This window comes from Ictidomys tridecemlineatus, chromosome 10 (assembly GCF_052094955.1).
Source record: "Ictidomys tridecemlineatus isolate mIctTri1 chromosome 10, mIctTri1.hap1, whole genome shotgun sequence".
Taxonomy (NCBI): domain Eukaryota; kingdom Metazoa; phylum Chordata; class Mammalia; order Rodentia; family Sciuridae; genus Ictidomys; species Ictidomys tridecemlineatus.
This window is the reverse complement of record NC_135486.1, coordinates 100,239,168-100,258,389: the sequence shown is the minus strand read 5'-3', so window position 1 is coordinate 100,258,389 and position 19,222 is coordinate 100,239,168.

The following is a 19,222-nucleotide window of genomic DNA, read 5'->3' as shown; positions in this document are numbered from 1 at the left end:
GAGGGCTAGAAGCTAGAGGCTGGCTCGAGAGTATTGCTGCCTTCAAATAAAGAAACCCTACTATCACACTTGCTCCTCACATGTTTTTTCAACTGCTTGAGCCCTAAACCTTGTTTGCTGGGTCTGAGCCCTTGCAGAGCAGCTGCAGACCTGAAAATCATTTGTAATTTGATGATAATACAAACCCTTTGATTTAAAGCAAATTCTAAGAGTATCATGTTTTTTTTTTCTGTTTTTTTGTTTTGTTTTGTTTTGTTTTTGTTTGTTTGTTTGTAGTTATACTCCCAGGTGGGATTTTTATAGTGGAGATTTGTGTATCATTTGTTTTATAGATCACAGACATTGTTATATTAATTTTTCCCCTTAATTTTCTTCTGTGAGGTTTCATATTTTCAAATAAAAAAAAAAAACTCTTTTTTTTTTTGACCAGGGATTTAACTCAGGGGAACTTGCACACTGAGTCAAATCTAAAGACCAATTTTGTATTTTATTTAGAGACAGGTTCTCAATGAGTTTCATAGTACCTCACTCTTCCTGAGACTGGCTTTGAATTCATGATTCTGTTGCCTCATACTCCAGAGCCATGGGGATTGCAAGCATGTGCCAATGAACCCAGCTTCAATTTACAAGACTGTTGTAATACAGATACAGTCTTCTGGTTGCAGTATCCATAGCATGTTACTTTATTAACATGCCTGTAATAAAATATATCTGTTTTCAAATTTTTCCTCTGATAAGAAATTAAAAATATATTGTTGTTTCTTGATTTCTTCAATTCAGTTCTCAGCCTTTCCCAAGTATACTTCAAGTTCATGCTAGAAGTTTCATAAGTCTTTGTTCAAACATATTATTCCTATGGGGAGAAATAAAACAGTACCAAATGAACACAAATTCTGCCTTTATTTTATTTATTTACTTATTTTGTGATTTTTGTGTATTTAATTCAGGGGTGCTTAACTACTGAGCTACATCCCCAGATTTTTTTTTGTGTGTGTATGTGAATGTGTTGCTTTGGGTATTAAACTTAGGGCCCTGTGTGTACATGAGGCAAGCATTGTACCAATGGAGCTATATCCTCAGTCCTTTTTCTCTTTTCTCTCTCTCTTTTTTCCCAAAAGCTTTTAATTTTTTTTATTTATTTTGAGACAATTTCTTGCTTAGTTGCTTAGGGCCTTTCCACATAATTGAGACTAGTTTTGAATTTGTGATCCTCCTACTTCAGGCTCCCAATTTTCTGGGATTATAGCCATGAGCCACAACATGTGGCTAATCCTGTTTTTTAAAATAAATGTTATTATTTACCTTCAAATAGAATAAGAAAAGAATGTTGAATCATGTGGTCTAGAGAAGGTAGGTTCTCCCTGTGGAGTCAGGCATATTTAGTTCTGAATCAAGTTTCTTAATAACTGTGATCCTGCCGAGTGTAATGGCACATACCTGCAGTTCTAGTGATTTATGAGACTGAGGCAGTAAGATTGCAAGTTTGACAAAAGCTTAAGCAACTTCGAAGGACTTTGTCTCAAAATAAAAATGAAAAAAATAAAGAATCAGGAAGATAAAACAGGAATAATAATCCCCTCAGTTTAATTACAAATACCTGTCCCCACACACACTATTGGTGATGTTTTGAAAATGTTCTTTGACACTGAACAGCTGTATTGGCCTCATCTACTACAAAAGGCATTATGATACTGACTGCCAAATTATCAGCAGTTCTTAACCCTCATCTGTATACAGAAAGGTGGTAATGTGCTTTTTCTCCTACTCTAGCAAAAATGTAGGATGTGTGTCTCAAACTTGGATCTGGGCTCTTCTTACTTTATATGATTAATGTTAAGCTGTGCTATAAAAATCATCTATCAGGTACTCAGGAACCATTTTGAATGCTTTTGCTATTGCTTTAAGAATACTGTCACCTCCATGAGAAAAGCCCACTTTAGTTTGATCATAAGATATTCTGTGAAGGAGAATCAGGGTGATACTTTTGGCAGCCAAATCACCCTGTAATATTAAGTAATCTTATCAACTATCAGCTAAACACATGCAGCAAAAGTATCCCAAATGTACTCAGCCTAAATGGTGAACAATTCAAATCTAAGCTAATAAGTTTAAAGTGATTAAAAAAACATATGCCTACTGTACAAAAATGTCAAGATACAATCACATGTGCTACAGAAATGATTTGGAAAACAGCAGATATCTTATAGGTAGTGATTTCATTTTTTCTAGTTTAAGATTCAAGTTGAATTTCTCACTATATGGTATTGAATTATTTAGAAATACCTGAAGGCATCTTTGCCTCTTATTTGTGTTAATATTCTCACAGTACCCATTAGGAAAGAAAAGAAGACATCACAACTTTGCCATTAGGCTAAGAACAAATTGAAAAACAAATTTTTCATTAATATGTTTATACTATAGAGTCTGGGCTACTAAGAAATCTGAAGGTCTGACACCCTCCACCTAATGGGATACAAATTATTTGTGTTTACTGTGTGATATCTGAAATTAGAATGGATCTATGGTCAGCATCAAGTGAGAAACTATGCCCACATTTGTACACTTCTAGATTGAATCTGCCAGCTGTCTCAAAGTGTCTCCTTTCCTTTGGCTCTGTTGAGAATATGTCCAGAAAGTGTATGTCTCCTTTCCTTTGGCTCTGATGAGAATATATCTGGAAAGTGTATTCCACCTCCTAGGACATTAAAATGAGTGGTCCAGGCCTTTTACCTCACTGAGGTCAAGGAATTCATAGTTCTCAAACATGAAATTTTGATGCAGTAAACTGAGGTATGCCTGAGACTTCAGGTAAATAATGAATATTAAGATGAATTTTAAAAAATACATATATTCATTAGTAAATTCTTATGATCAATCTATGATAATATTCTGGATAAAGTGGCTTAAGTTTTTACAATTAATTTTACATATTCTTTTTTTAACATAAATAATAGAAACAGTACAATAGAAATTGTGCCTCACAAATACCTTGATAGACATTGCTGCATCTATGGATGGATTACAAATTGAAAACTGAAAAGACTTCTCCCTAAAGTCAGAGAGCAGAATTTTGAAGAAAATTCAAGGTATTTTTTTATCATGTAATGGGGGAGGGCTTACCAGAGATTGAATTCAGGGGCAGTCCACTACTGAGTGACATCCCTAGCCCTATTTTGAATTTTATTTAGAAACAGAGTCTCACTGAGTTTACTTAGCACCTTCTGTAGAGGGTGGCTTTTACTCATTCTTCTGCCTCACCCTCCTGGGTTGCTGGGATTGAAGCTGTGCACGATCATGCCCAGCATCATCATATTTTATTTATGATAAATATATACTAAACTATAACTCGTGAATTGAGTTGACCTTGTATACAGTCATAAATGCAAATGCAAGGTCATAGTACATTTTTTAGTTTTATTCATTTTATTTTCTTAATACATGATATTGAAATGCATTAAAATTCTTACTACACATATAGTGTACAATTTTTCATATCTTTGTATTCAGTGTATGTTCACTCCAATCCACACATTATACATGTATTTTTTTGTGCATTACAATTCTTATTACACATATATACTAGAATTTTTAATATCTCTGTTTATATATAAAGTATATTGTCACTCAATTCGAGTCTTCATCCATGTACTTTGGATAATTATGTCCATCGGATTCCACCAGGGTTGCTAATCTTCTGCCCCTGACTTTCCATCTCATCTTTTGGTCCTAATCCTCTCATGCTTCCCCTCCCTACCCAACTGAGTCAGTCTCCTCATATCAGAGAAAACATTCAGCACCGTTTTTTTTTGTTGTTGTTTTTTTTCCCCAGACTGGCTAACTTCACTTAGCATTTTCTTCTCCAACATCATCCATTTATTCTCTTTAATGCTGAGTAATTCATTGTGTATATATGCCACATTTTTTTCCATTAATCCACTGAAGAGCATCTAGTTTGGCTCAACAGTTTAGCTATTGTAAATTGTGCTGCTATAAGCATTGATATGGCTTTGTCCTGGTAGTATGTGGTTATTAAGTTTTTGGGTAGTGTCTTAGGAGAAGGATAGCTGTGTCAAATTGTGATTCGGTTCCCAGATTTTCAAGGAATCTCCATTCAACATCCCATATTGGCTGTACCAATTGATCATAATACATTTTAAAAAATAACTGAATCCTGCTGAGAGCCATTGCCAAGTAGAAATGACGCATGGAAATTTCTTTGTCAGTCTATTCCATGTTGCTTAGAGGAAGGACTCTCCATTGTGAAAATGGGCTTGTCTTAGACTCAGGTCATTTGCAGTGACATTGCATGTATGCTTGATTAAGGTGACCTTGCTCAAGGACCAGGGCAGATCCGGGTTTAGGGTGGATCAGGTTTTAGGGAGTATCCTGCTCCTTGGGTTTAGGGCAGTTCCAGGTTTAAGGTGTACCCTGCTGGGAATACGGCATATCCTGCTGCCTCAGGCACACCTGCTCCTTGAGTTCCCATTGAGTTTTCGCGGGATTGAGAGAGTATTTGGGATTGAGAACGTGACTTTTCCCCAGAACGTGTGTAGAGTGTCGGTGTGAGTTCGGGAATAAAGAATTGCTGTTTGAATCTACAAGGCTGTGAGTGGCTCCTGATTTTGTGCACAGCCAGACTGCAGCAGAATACTGAGGCTGTGCATTCAGTTCACAGTTACAGAAAAGAAAAAATAACAAGGGGTGCATCTGTGCATTCAAGTAATACCAAGTACTATAGAGATCATGGAAGGAGAATTCAAGGCTAGCATGAGGAAATTATTGAGAGTCCGTTTCAAAGAAAGAAATAAAGAAGTGGTTATGGGCATGTGAGCATTCATAGCAACATCCCCATTGGATTCAATGCCAGTATTTTTTTTAAAGCAGCAGCCAATAACTTGTCATTTTATTCTGATTCATTCCTTGGTTGGATGCAATGAACTCAGAACATAGGTTCACTAGGTTCAGCCTGGGACAGGGCCTGAAACCATGTCCAATTACATACACAGCCAGTGAATAGGGGTTGGGATTGATTCCAAAGTCTGATGCTGGGTTAGTATGGCAAGTCTGTCATTCTTCATATTCATTTCTAGGTTCCCTCTTTTATCCTCAGGGGCCTAGGCTTCTGTGCTACTCAGGTGTTAAAGAACCATAGGGAGAATTCTGGGCACTCTGAAAGCCAGAAACTGGTGAGTGTGACCTGGTATCTTGAGATTGTAGGAGTGTCTGTGTTCACAGGCTGGTGATACTGGATATTATAAATGGTAAATGGGGACTCCTCATTGTTTTCTCAAGTGTCTGATGGCCACGGGGCTTTTCTGTGGCAGCTCAGCTTTTAGTCCAATCAGACCATTCTAGTGGTGTTTAGATCAGTAGCTAGACACTGGGCATCCTGTCACATCACTTTATGGTGTTTTTAGTCATTTTCTGAAACCGTGTATGGGCATCAGTGTGCCATAGCCCAGCATGTCCTCAGATTGTGTAATAAAGACTGGGATGATAATGGAGGAAACCCTAATTTTATGTACTCTGTTTAATCATAAAAATACATGTGTTTTGTAGGAGCCCCCATTTTTTCTTCCTTCTGAGCTTCCCAAATGTATGGAAAGCAGTATCTCAAATTCAGAAACCTGTCTTCCAGCCTAGCTCTCCATAAGTCCCAGGATATATTTCTACATTTCCAGGATTCTGTTCATATTCCCTTTTTTGGAGGGTTACTGGTATATAACTCAGGGAAATGGAAATTCTCAGCCAAATCTCCAGATCTATTTTGTATTTTATTTACAGACAGAGTCTCTCTGAGTTGCTTAGCACTTTGCCCTTGCTGAGGCTGACTTTCACTTCATGATCTTACTTCTTCAGGATCCCAAGACATTGTGAGCTTTCAGGTGTGGGCATGTTTATGTTTTTATTGCTATCATTCTGTTTACATTTTTATTACTATCACTCTGTCCTTCACTTATCAATTAGTTTTCCATGCTATATTTAAAATGAATGCAGTATTTCTAAGTTTTTTTTTCAAAAGCTGAATGGAAGTTTTTAAAATTTTGGTGTCTCTTTGTGATCATTTTACATAGGAGAAAATAAAGACAAGTGCAATCTGACAATTTGAAAAAATAATAACAAAAACCTGTCTTTTCTTCCTTTGCCTTTCCAGGAATAGATGTTTTATTATAACCTCTGATTTGAGATTTCTCCTTGAAGATTAATTGTATGATTTGTCCTCCTTCCAACTTTCCATATTTGAATAGTTCTGGGTTTCATAACTTCCTGACAAAAGTTCTGAATACATACTATGTTTAAAGACTTTGGGGGTGCCTAGGGATTATAATTCCATGAGACTTTTTCATCTATATTGTAGTATGAAGTATGCAGTAGAGGCTCTCAAGGGAATATTTGGAAGTTCTTCAGCTGGAAAGGATCTTTTAGTAATACAAGGCTAAAACAATCTGGGAAACTGAAGTACTGTGAATACACCCCTTTAAATGCAGATTTTTGTTTTTCATTTAAGACATAATGTTTTTAGACTTATCACTCAAAACAGCAGGCTATGAGATTATTAGAAGTGATATGAAAGAGGAAAAATGAGACAATCTTAAGAGAGACAGTGTCTCCTCATAGAGATGAAAAGAAAAATGTGGCTCTATGCACTCCAGTTTTATTGGGGATCTAAGAAAATTTTCTAAAGAGTCCTGCCCCAGTTCATTTCTTGAATTTGGATAGAGAGTAGGATAATATAAAAAAATCTCAATACTATAATGGAAACTTTAGGTGAACTATGCCCATTCTCACAATTTCTATTTGGATTTTAAAGCACAAGCTGTTGTGAATTTTATGGTTAATAGGAACTATTCTTATTTCCTGAGATCTGGTGACAGAGGCAAAAGTCTCCCCTTTGGTATAACACTGGTTGCTCTTATAGACATTATATTGGGATTGCATTTATCTGGCATAAAATATTTTGAAGAGGAATATGACTTGTCCTCTCCAGTTAAGCTAGGCTGTGTTGAAGGTAAATTGCTTCTTGAAAACCAAATTATGGCATCAAGTTACTAGGTCCATTTTATAGACTTTCTCTTAACCTCCTGCTTTTACTATTTACATCTTTCTGTTCCTTCTCAGTAATGTTCCAGTTATTTATTTATTTGTTTATTTTTGGTACTGTGTATTGAAACTCAGGCTACTCAACCTCTTAGCTAGATCACCAACCATTTTAAATATTTTATTTTTGAAAGTGTTTATAGTCTTGTGAGTTAAAGTCTTGCTGAATCACTTAGTGGCTTACTGAGTTTCTGAGACTTTCTTTGAACCCATAATCCTCCACTTTCAACCTTTAAAGCTGCTGAAAATGCCCAGCCTACCCATTACCCTGAAGGTACTTCAGTTCATTGCCAGGTTTTATGAATAATTCTACAATGAAAATGGGAGTTCAAGGTTTTCTATAACATGATGACTTCAAATTCTTCATACCCAGAATTACTAATACTGAATCATTAGGCATTTTTAGTTTGAATTTTTGCAGAATCTTTACACCATTTCCAGAAACACCTTTATTCTACTTATATTTGCACCAACATTTGTACAAGATCCATGATAATATGAACAGGAGTACCTACTATCATTTAGATTTTTTTTTTACTCCTAAGTATTTATTTATTTATTTATACTTATTTATTTATACCTAATTGCTTACTTGCTTACATACATACTTACTTATATTTAATTGTGGACAGACAAAATGACTTCTTTTATTTTTTACTTATGTTTATGTGATTCTGAGGGTGAAATCCAATGCCTTGAACATTGAGGCGAGCATTCTACTACTCAGCCAAAAACCCCAGCCCCTGAATTTTAGATTTTTATCTTAGCCATTCTGACAGCACTGTACAGGCTGCAGAAAATTAGCTATCTGACTGATGCATTAAACTTCTAATATAATTTTGTTATATTCTAAATTGTCAAGTAGCCAGAGGAAGAGTGTGCTCTAAATCTATTCTGGGTTAAAATAGGGATCTGTGATTTCTAACCCATTTTCTGCACTACTACTGGAAATTTTAGATCTTTGAAGTTGTTATAAACAATGTAAATGCAGTTGTTTGCAATCTGTGGAGATTTTTACATGCCCAGTCACCTTTGCTTCTATAGCTTGGAAGTTTAGGATATACCCCCTTGAGCAGAGAAGATAATTTTACCCTATTAAACATGTAATTGAAGCCAGAGAAAAACTCATGTTTGCATAGCAAAAGTTGGCCAAAATGGGTTTAGGGATAACTAACATCTTTGAGATGCACTTTCTCTGCCCTAATGTCAAGTGATGGAGCACATGGAAAGACTTGCTTAGCCATAGAAGATTACCACTTTGTCATTTTGGGTACTTGCATAGCACTTCTTCTCTAACCAATGGGTAAATTAAGATTAAAATCACATAACATTTTACAACCAGGGTTTATATGATACTAAACCCCTTTATTCAAGGTGACATTAATTTGGGGAAAATTTCTTCCAAATATGTGGCACTTCACTCAGAAATTGTAATGACCAGATTTACCCCAGCTTTTTCTACTCTTTCAGAAGGCAGGCATTTTCTCAGTTGTCTAATGTATCTAAACCTCTGAACTCATTTATGACTTTCTCAAAGAGAACACATGAGTATATGTTTATATATGAGGGTGAGAAGCCTCATATTATGCAGTATTTCTATTGTGGTTTTGATGTGATATCATCCCCATAAGTTCACAGTGAGACAATGCAAGGTTTGTAGGAGAAAAGATTGGGTTGTAGCTTTAACATAATCAGTGAATTTATCTGTGAAGGGCTTAACTTTATGGTAATTGAAGTGGCTGGTTGTGGCTTGAGAAGGTGGGAATTGAGGGTGTGGCTTTGGAATTACATTTGCATTTACCCCCAAATCAGAGGGTCTTTCACTGATTTGTGATTACTATGTGAGCTACTTTCCTCTGGCACACACTTCTGCCTTGATGTTCTGCCTCACCTTGAGTCCTTATGAATAAAGCCAGCCTTGTATGGAATAAAATCTCTGAAACTGTAAGCCTCCAAATAACCTTTTTCTCCTCTACAATTTATTGTTGTGTCTTTTATTCACAGTAGTGAAAAAGCTGACAAAACAAATTTCATCATCTAACCGTACATGTTCTAACCTTAAAATCTACTATTTGTAATGATTTTAAACCCAGTACTTTAACTTATTCTGTACACAAACTCTCAGGGAACTGTTCCCCCTGCCCTAACCACTAATTTTAGATTGTATTTTATTATCCTTTTACATCTAGTGTTATTTTTCTTAGGACTACATGTAGATCTTGCTCTTCACAATACAAAAGTTTACATGTTTATTCAATCGTCTTTGTGTTTGGTTTATATCATGACTTCTGGATCTTCATTATTGTATTACAGTTTTAGAATATACATCAGTTTCACTTAATGATACTACTACTCATTTGCTTTTCTATAGCAGAAGTTTTGGGGGTATTTTATACATACTTTTCTTCACAGATGAATTTAATTTTTTTGCTTTACTCTCTTTTTGCATTAAAAGGCAAGCATACCAAATTTTGATGAAAATATCATAGGTTACATTGAGTAAAAATTATTGTTTGTAATGCTGAGTTTTATCTAAACACAACATGTGTGTAATTGAGTCTTTATATGCTTCTGTAAGTTTTTATTTTTATGTAAAGTGTACATAGTATTTTATTAACAGCAGCACTGTAATGAGTATGTAACATATTCAGTTGTATATGTACTGTAGATCATGAAAAGAATATTAGTAGGACATCAGCACATATGGTTTCTGAAGTGCCACCACACAGCAACTGACCAATGATCATTTGCCATAATGTTGAGCTTGTCTGGGTACCACCTGGAGATGGCTTTCAGAAATACTATGCAGGAGGCTGGGGATGTGGCTCAAGTGGTAGCGCGATTGCCTGGCATGCGTTCGGCCCGGGTTTGATCCTCAGCATCACATACAAACAAAGATGTTGTGTCCGCCAAATACTAAAGAATAAATATTAAAAAATTCTCTCTCTCTCTCTCTCTCTCTCTCTCTCTCTCTCTCTCTCTCTCTCTCTTAAGAAAAAAGAAATACTATGCAGGGGTTTTGTGTTCTGGTCGTATAACATTGCAATGTACATTGTTTTGGCTTGGGGATGCAGGACTCTGGCCTTTTGCTAAGGCATAATTGAAGAACACTTCAGATATTTATATTTTATGATGAGGGATCCTAAGAGAGTGGGTTTTTAGGCAGCCTATAGATATGCTGTCTTGCTGATGCTTCTAGAAGATTGTTTTTATTATGAATTCAAGGTGATAAACTCCCTGATTCAGTATATTTATTAAAGGTCATAGAAATTCGCTTTTCAAAATTTATTCATTATGTAAAATATTTGCAATGTTACTGTTTTTCTGATATATATATATATATATATAGTATGGTGCAGGGTCTGAGATTGAAGGGTTGTGCTGTCTGGGGGCTATGGCCACCTCTGCATAAGCATGAATACTATGCCTTCTGTGCCTCATATATTTCAAATACTAGAGACCCTACTCTTGCTTCCTGGATCTAATCTGCCACAAAGCAACTGGCTTAGTCTGTAGGATCTAGTGCAGCTGAGAGATACTTGAGCCCTGATATATTAGTGGTGATGGTTGGGGAGTGGGGAGCACCTATGACAATCAAGAAGTATATAGCACTTAGATGCCACAGTCCTATTAGAATGGACCCTATGAAGAGTTGAGATATGATGGAAAGCATTTCCTGTAAACTTAAAGAAGGCTTCTGATTGCATTGTGGGTTTACAAGAACCCATCCACTTGAACTGTCAATGACATTTTGAAGCCCAGGCCTCAGCCACTGGCTATGGAAAAAAGTAGTAGCAGTGGCACTGTTGACTTATAGAAATAGCCTATGTAGCCATGTGCAGCTTCTAGGGCCCCAGGATCAGTGATTTCTATTGATGTGACAGCAAAAACTAACACAAATCTAGGTGTGGTGGTTCACATTTGTAATACCATGTGCTCAGGAGGCTGAGGCAAAAGGAACCCAAGTTCAAAGCCACTACCAGTAAAAGTGAAGTGCTAAGAAACTCAGTGAGATTATGCTTCTATATAAAATACAAAAAAAGGCCTCGGGATGTGGCTCAGGGGTTAAGTACCCTGAGTTCAATCCCCATTACCAAAGAAAGAAAAAAAAATGTATGAGAAACTGACAGAATTAGGAATTTTCAAGGCAAACAAAAGGCCTAAAAAGCCATAACTCAGTAGAGGAGGATCTCTGTACTTTAAAAATACCCATCAAATTTCTCCATACTGCTGTTTTAGTCTGGGGAGGAGGAGAAGGATTAAGTACAGCAAATCCAGTCAATGGTGATGCATAAATTGAAACAAGAGCAGCCAATGGCTTCATTGAACTACTGGAAGGGCTGGCCCAGGTATCCAATTTCATCAAATTTTACCTATCAAGACGAATTTGTGTACTTATAAAAATAATTAACAGAGAGAGCAAGAGATCCCCTGACTGCTTTGTTAGTATGTCTGTATGATTTAGAGATGAATAGCATTCTGTGTAGTGCCCTGAAAATGTAGAAGTCAGTACTGTTCCCCTTACAGTAGAAGTTATAAAATACTCAATGCCATGATGTTTTTATAGGGCCAAATGTGACCGAGAATGTTAGAAGGTGGCAGGGTTTCCTGAGGGCTGGACAAGGTCATAAACATATTGATTCGGTGTATATACTCAAGGTTATAAACATTTCCTTGAGTTCATGCACTTACTTAGGTACAATGTTGGCAATGTGCCTTCTTTGTCTGACCGGCAGTTAAAAAAAGAGTTCTATAAAATACTTAGGGGACTGAGGGCTAGAAGCTAGAGACTGGCTAGATAGTATTGCTGCCTTCAAATAAAGCAACCCTACTATCACACTCCTCACATCTTCTTTCAACTGCTTGAGCCCTAAACCTTGTTTGCTGGGTCTGAGCCCCTACGGAGCACCTACAGATCTGAAAATCATTTGTTATTTAATGATAAAACAAACCCTTTGATTTAAAGCAAATTCCAAAGAGTATCATGTTTTTTTATGTGTTTGTTTGTTTTTTGGAGTTATACACCCAGATGGGATTTTTATAGTGGAGATTTGTGTATCATTTGTTTTATAGATCACAGACATTGCTATATTAACTTCTTCCCTTAACTTTCTTCTGTGGGGTTTTGTATTTTCAATTTAAAAAAAACTCTTTTTTTTAATTTCATTTTTTGGGGGGATCAGAGATTTAACTAAGGGGCACTTGAACATCTGAAGACCAATTTTGTATTTTATTTAGAGACAGGTTCTCAATGAGTTTCATAGCACCTCACTCTTCCTAAGACTGTCTTTGAATTCATGATTCTGTTGCCTCAGCCTCTAGAGCCACTGAGATTGCAAGCATGTGCCACTGCACCCAGCTTCAATTTACAAGACTGTTGTAATACAGATACAGTCTTCTGTTTGCAGTATCCATAGCATGTTGCTTTATTAATATGCCTATAATAAAATATATCAATTTTCAAATTTTTCCTCTGATAAGTAATTAAAAATATATTGTTGTTTCTTGATTTCTTCAATTCAGTTCTCAGCCCTTTCTCAAGTACACTCAAGTTCATGCTAGAAGTTTCATAAGTCTTTGTTCAAACATATTATTCCTATTGGGCGAGGGGAATAAAACAGTACCAGATGAGCACAAATTCTGCCTTTATTTTATTTATTTACTTTTTTATTTTGATGTTGAGCATTTAATTCGGTGGTGCTTAACAACTGAGCTATATCCCCAGATTTTTTTGTGTGTATGTGCATGAGTTCCTTTTGTGTATTGAACCCAGGGCCCTGTGTGTACATGAGGCAAACTCTGTAACAATAGAGCTATATCCCCATTAATTTTTTCTCTTTTCTCTCTTTTTTTCCCCACAAGCTTTTAAAATTTCTTTTTCTTTTTGTATTAATTTTGAGACAATTTCTTGCTGAATTGCTTAGGGCCTTTCCACATGATTGAGACTAGTTTTGAATTTGTGATCCTCCTACTTCAGGCTCCCAGTTTTCTAGGATTATAGCCATGAGCCACAACATGTGGCTAATCCTGTTTTTTAAATGAATGTATTATTTACCTTCAAATAGAATAAGAAAAGAATGTTGAATCATGTGGACTAGAGAAGGTAGGTTCTCCCTTGGAGTCAAGCATATTTAATTCTGAATCAAATTTCTTAATAACTGTGAACCTGGCGAGTGTGATGGCACACACCTGCAATTCTAGTGATTTGTGAGGCTGAAGCAGTAAGATTGCAAGTTTGATAAAAGCTTAAGCAACTTAGAAGGACCTTGTCTCAAAATGAAAATGAAAAAAAAAATAAAGAATTAGAAAGATAAGTCAGGTGTCATAATCCTCTCAGTTTAATTACCAGTACCTGCCCCCACACACACTAGTGGTGATATTTTTAAAATGTTCTTTGACACTGAACAGCTGTATGGCCTCATCTACTTCAAAAGGCATAATGATACTGACTGCCTAATTATCAGCAGTTCTTAACCCTCATCTGTATACAGAAAGTTGGCAATGGGCTTTTTCTCCTACTCTAAAAAAAATGCAGAATGTGTGTCTCAAACTTTGGATCTGGGTTATTCTTATTTTATATGGTTAATGTTAAGCTGTGCTATGAAAAATCATTTATCAGGTACCCAGTCAGAAACAATCTTGAATGCTTTAGCTATGGCTTTAAAAATTCTCTCACCTCCATGAGAAAAGCCCACATTAGTTTTATTTATGAGATAACTTAACTAACTTAACCCTAACTTCCAAGGGTCATGCTTTTGGCAGCCAGGTCACCCTCAGAAGTTAGGTAATCTTATCAGCAATCAGCTAAACACATTAAGCAAAAGTACCCCACAGGTACTCAGCCTAAATGGTAAAAAATCCAAATGTGAGCTAGTAAGTTTAAAGTGATTAAAAAAATATGTGTCAACTGTATGAAAATGTCAAGATACAATCACATGTGCTACAGAAATGATTTGGAAAACAGCAGATATCTTATGTGTAGTGATTTTATTTTTTTCTAGTTTAAGATTCAAGTTGAATCTCTCACTATAGGGTATTTAATTATTTAGAAATAGCTGAAGGCATCTTTTCCTTTTATTTGAGTTAATATTCTCACAGTACCCCTTAGCAAAGAAAAAAAAATCACAGCTCTGCCTTTAGGCTAAGAACAAATTGAAAAACAGATTTTTCATTAATATGTTTATACTCTAGGTCTGGGCTACTAAAAAATCTGAAGATCTGACACCCTCCACCTAATGGAATACAAATTCTTTGTGTTTACAGTGTGATATCTAAAATTAGAATGGATCTGTGACCAGGATCAAGGAGAAACAATGCCCACATTTGTACACTTCTAGATTGAATCTGCCAGCTGTCTCAAAGTGCATTCATTGTGTCTACCTTCCTTTGGCTCTGATGAGAATATGTCCAGAAAATGTATTCCACCTCCTAGGACATTAAAATGTGTGGTCCGGGCCTTTTACCTCACTGAGGTCAATAAATTCATAGCTCTCAAACATGAAATTTGGATGCAGTAAACTGAGGTATGCCTGAGACTTCAGGTAAATAGTGAATATTAAGATGAATTTTCAAAAATACATATATTCATAAATTCATATTGTCAATCTATGATAATATTCTGGACTGAGTGGCTTAAGTTATTACAATTAATTTCACATGTTCTGTTTTTAACATAATTAATAAAAACTGTAAAATAGCACTTGTGCCTCACAAATACTTTGATGGGCATTGCTGCTTCAGTGGATGGATTACAAACTGAAAACTCAAAAAGTCTTCTCTCTAAAATCAGAGAGCAAAATTTTGAATAAAATTCAAGGTATTTTTTTATCATGTAATGGGGAGGGGCTTACCAGAGACTGAATTCAGGGACACTCCACTACTGAGGGACATCCCTAGCCCAATTTGAATTTTATTTTGAGACAAATTCTAACTGAGTTTGCTTAGCACTTTCTGTGGAGGGTGGCTTTGATTCATTATTCTTCTGCCTCACCCTCATGAGTTGCTGGGATTGAAGGTATGCACCACCATGCCCATCATCATCATATTTTATTTATGAGAATTATATACTAATATATAACTCATAAATTGAGTTTACCTTGTATACAGTCATAAATGCAAATGCTAGATCACAGTACAATTTTTAGTTTTATTGATTTTTTCTTAAATACATGAGAGTGGAATGCATTATACTTACACATATAGAGTACAATTTTTTTATATCCTTGTATACAGAGTTTGTTCACACCAGTTCACGTGTTTATACAGGTACTCGTTTTCTTTTGAATTATAAATCTTATTACACATATATACCAGAATTCTTAACATCTCTGCTTATATATAAAGTAAGTTGGCACCCAATTTGAGTCTTCATACATGTGCTTTGCATAATTATGTCAATACCATTCCACCACCCTTGGTAATCTTCTGCCCCTCATTTTCCCTCCCACCCCTATGTTCTATCTAGAATTCATCTAATTCTCCCATGCTTTCCCTCCCTACCCCACTGAGTCAGCCTCCTCATATTAGAGAACACATTCAGCATTTGTTTTATTCTAGATTGGCTAACTTCACTTAGCATTATCTTCACCAACATCATCCATTTATTCTCTTTTAATGCTGAGTAAAATTCCATTGTGTATATATACCACATTTTTTTATCCATTCATCCACTGAAGGGCATCTAGGTTGGCTCCACAATTTAGCTACTGTAAACTGTGATGCAATAAACATTGATGTGGCTGTGTCCCAGTAGTATGTGTTTTTTTAAGTCTTTTGGTTAGTGTCCAAGGAAAAGGATAGCTGGGTAAAATTGTGGTTTCATTCCAAGATTTCCAAGGACTAATTTCCATATTGGCTGTACAAATTGATCATAATACTTTTTAAAAAATAACTGAATCCTGAGGCTGTGCATTTAGTTCATTGTTACACAGAAGAAAAAATAAGAAGTAGTGCATCTATGCATTCAAGTAATACCAAGTATTTTAGAGATATTGGAAAGAGGATTTGAGGCTAGTATCAGCTGGCAAGGATCCTTTAGTAATACAAGGTGAAACCCTCTGGGAACTGAAGTAGTGTGAATACACCCCTTTAAATGCAGATTTTTTTAAATTAAGACATGATGTTTTTAGACTTATCACTCAAAACAGCAGGCTATGAGTTTATTATAAGTGATGTGAAAGAAGAAAAATGAGACAATCTGAAGAGAGACAGTGTCTCCTCATAGAGATAAAAAGGACAATATGGCTGATTGCACTCCAGTTTTATTGGGGACCTAAAAAAATTTTCTAAAGAGTTCTGACCCAGTTCGTTTCTTGAATTTGGACAGTGAGTAGGATAACATAAAAAAAAATTCAATAACCCACTCTCATGGAAACTTTAGGTTAACTAGGCCCATTCTCACCATTTCTATTTGGATTTTAAAGCACAAACTAATGAAATTTTATGGTTAATAGAAACTATTCTTATTTCCAGAAATCTGGTGATAGAGTCAAAAGTCTCCCCTTGGTATAACACTGGTTGCTCTTATACACATTATATTGAGACTGCATTTATCTCACATACAATATTTTGTAGAGGAATATGACATGTCCTCTCCAGTGAAGCTAGGCTGTGTTGCAGGTAAATTGCTTCTTGAAAAAGAAAGTATGTCAGGATATTGGGCCCATTTTATAAACTTTCTCTTAACCTCCTGCTTCTACTATTTACATCTTTTTGTCCCCTCTCAGTAGTGTTCCAGTTATTTATTTATTTGTTTGTTTATTTCTGGTACTGTGTATTGAAACTTGGGCTACTCAACCACTTAGCTACATCACCAGCCATTTTAAATATTTTATTTTTGAAGGTGGTTATAGTCTTGTGAGTTAAAGTCTTTCTGAATCACTTAGTGGCTCACTGAGTTTCTGAGACTTTCTTTGAACCCATGACACTCCACTTTCAACCTTTAAAGCTTCTGAAAATGCCCAGCCTACCCTTTATCCTGAAGGTATTTCAGTTCTTTTGTCAGGTTTTATGAATAATTCTACAATGAAAATGGGAGTTTAAGGTTTTCTATAACATGATGTCTTCAATTTCTTTAGGTACATACCCAGAATTACTAATACTGAATCATTAGCCTCATGTAATGTAAGAGTGATATCTGCCCCTTTAAAGCACTAGGAGGTGATCTTCCATCACTGGGTGTGCAAGGGATACGGTACCACACAACCTTGTCTTAAAATGAGAAGGCCAGCAAGCCCCACCCTCCAGCAGGGCCCTTGATAAGTACAGGGTAGTGCAGGGACAGATGAAGCAAATCAATGAAAAGGAAAACAGGAAGTGGGTTTATTTATTTGTGATTGGAATCAGGTTCACAGGGAAAAGCTTTCACTGTAATCAATCAATTCCCCCTGAACTCCAAGTTCAGAAAGTTTTAAAACATTATATCCAGTGTATAAGGTGAGGAACTCAGAGGTTCACAACCTACATAAATTCCCATGACAACAGGTTTTTCTTTCACAGTTCTGGGCAAATTAACTACTGGGGCTGTTTCCTTGGAACCCAATTATCTTATCTTTGAAATGTAAATATCCCTGTGAATCTTGCTGATCTAAGGACAGAGACCTTGTAACTTTGTCTTCCTTATCACACTCTGCATTTGTAAAAAAAAAAAATTTGCTCAAAAACCTTTACAAACTATTAAGTATGTTTTGGACTGGAGAATCTACAAAACTAGATAGCCCATAAATGTTGTGAAAAACTAGTAAAAGGGTGCTTAGTGTTGATCTGCTTCAGGCCAATTTTAATTATTGTAAGATAGAGCAACAAGAAATAGGAAGCTTAACTACATTGAACTCTTGCACAGATTCTTTTGCTGATAGCTTAGGATCAATGTGGTGAGGATTTCTGGAGAAGCTTAATTAAGATTTTTAGTGGAAGAGGAGGAGCCACTATAATAGGGATTCTGGTAAGTAGTGAGAGGTAGAAAGTGAGCCTGCCAACAGGAAGCCGTCCTCCTTCTCTCACAAAAAATGTGGTGGCCCATGGCATTATGTGGATAGCCATTTGATGCCTTATCTTTTTATCAGTTGCTTACTTTGCTTTGATTTTTGTTTTATCAATAGGTATTCTGCTATCAATGAAATCAACAAAATACAAGGAACTCAGGACTGTTTCTTTGTGTATTTTATCACAAAACTCTCCTGAATGAGGAGTGGAGCATCACATGTGGGATTCCATGGAGGTAGAGCCAAAAGCTGAGTGACCACCTTTAAGTATGTCTGGGCTGCTTCTCCGGGTTCCCTGCTGCCTATGTCTAGGTCAGCCACCAACCCCAGCTGTCTCTGGGCTCACCGTTCACAGCCTGGGATTTGCTTCTGTGTCCAGCATGGCCTGGCCTCCCTCAGGAGTGCACAGAATGTGCTCCGGCTCCCACTATTCATTGTACAAATGACTCAGAGATCTTTCCCTTACCCACCAGCTCTAGTGCTGACATTTTGTGCCTGTTCCTCAGGGAAATGCTGTCTTCAAATCAGTCTAACTCTTTTTCTGTAGAATGGTCACCAGCTGGATTTTGTAATAAAATTGTTATTCTGAAAAGAGGAAAATAAGTTTATAATTTCACAGATGGAAATTCAACCTGTTAGCATCTTGCAGCATTTTTAGTCAGGATCCATGTAGCCTTTGCTCGCCAGTTAGTCAGTCTTAACACCCACATTGATGGTGAGCGTGCTGATCTGATACAGTAGGTCTGATGAGTTTTGGTGTATTCAGGGATATAGACTTTGAGGTACTGATCATCCATCTGACAGTAGTGTGATTAAACATCTGGACAAAGGTGTGTTCCTGCTTCTGAGTGACAAGAACACAGCAGAAAAGACTTGAAAATACTTGATAGCTTTCTTCTTCTTCTTTTTATTTAAAAGATAGAGAGAGAGAGAGAGAGAGAGAGAGAGAGAGAGAGAGAGAGAGAGAGAGAGAGAATTTTAATATTTTTGTTTTTTAGTTTTTGGTGGACACAACATCTTTGTATGTGGTGCTGAGGATCTAACCTGGGCCGCACGCATGCCAGGCGAGCGCGCTACCACTTGAGCCACATCCCCAGCCCAATAGCTTTGTTCTTCACAGGGCTGTGGCAGTCTGTGAACAT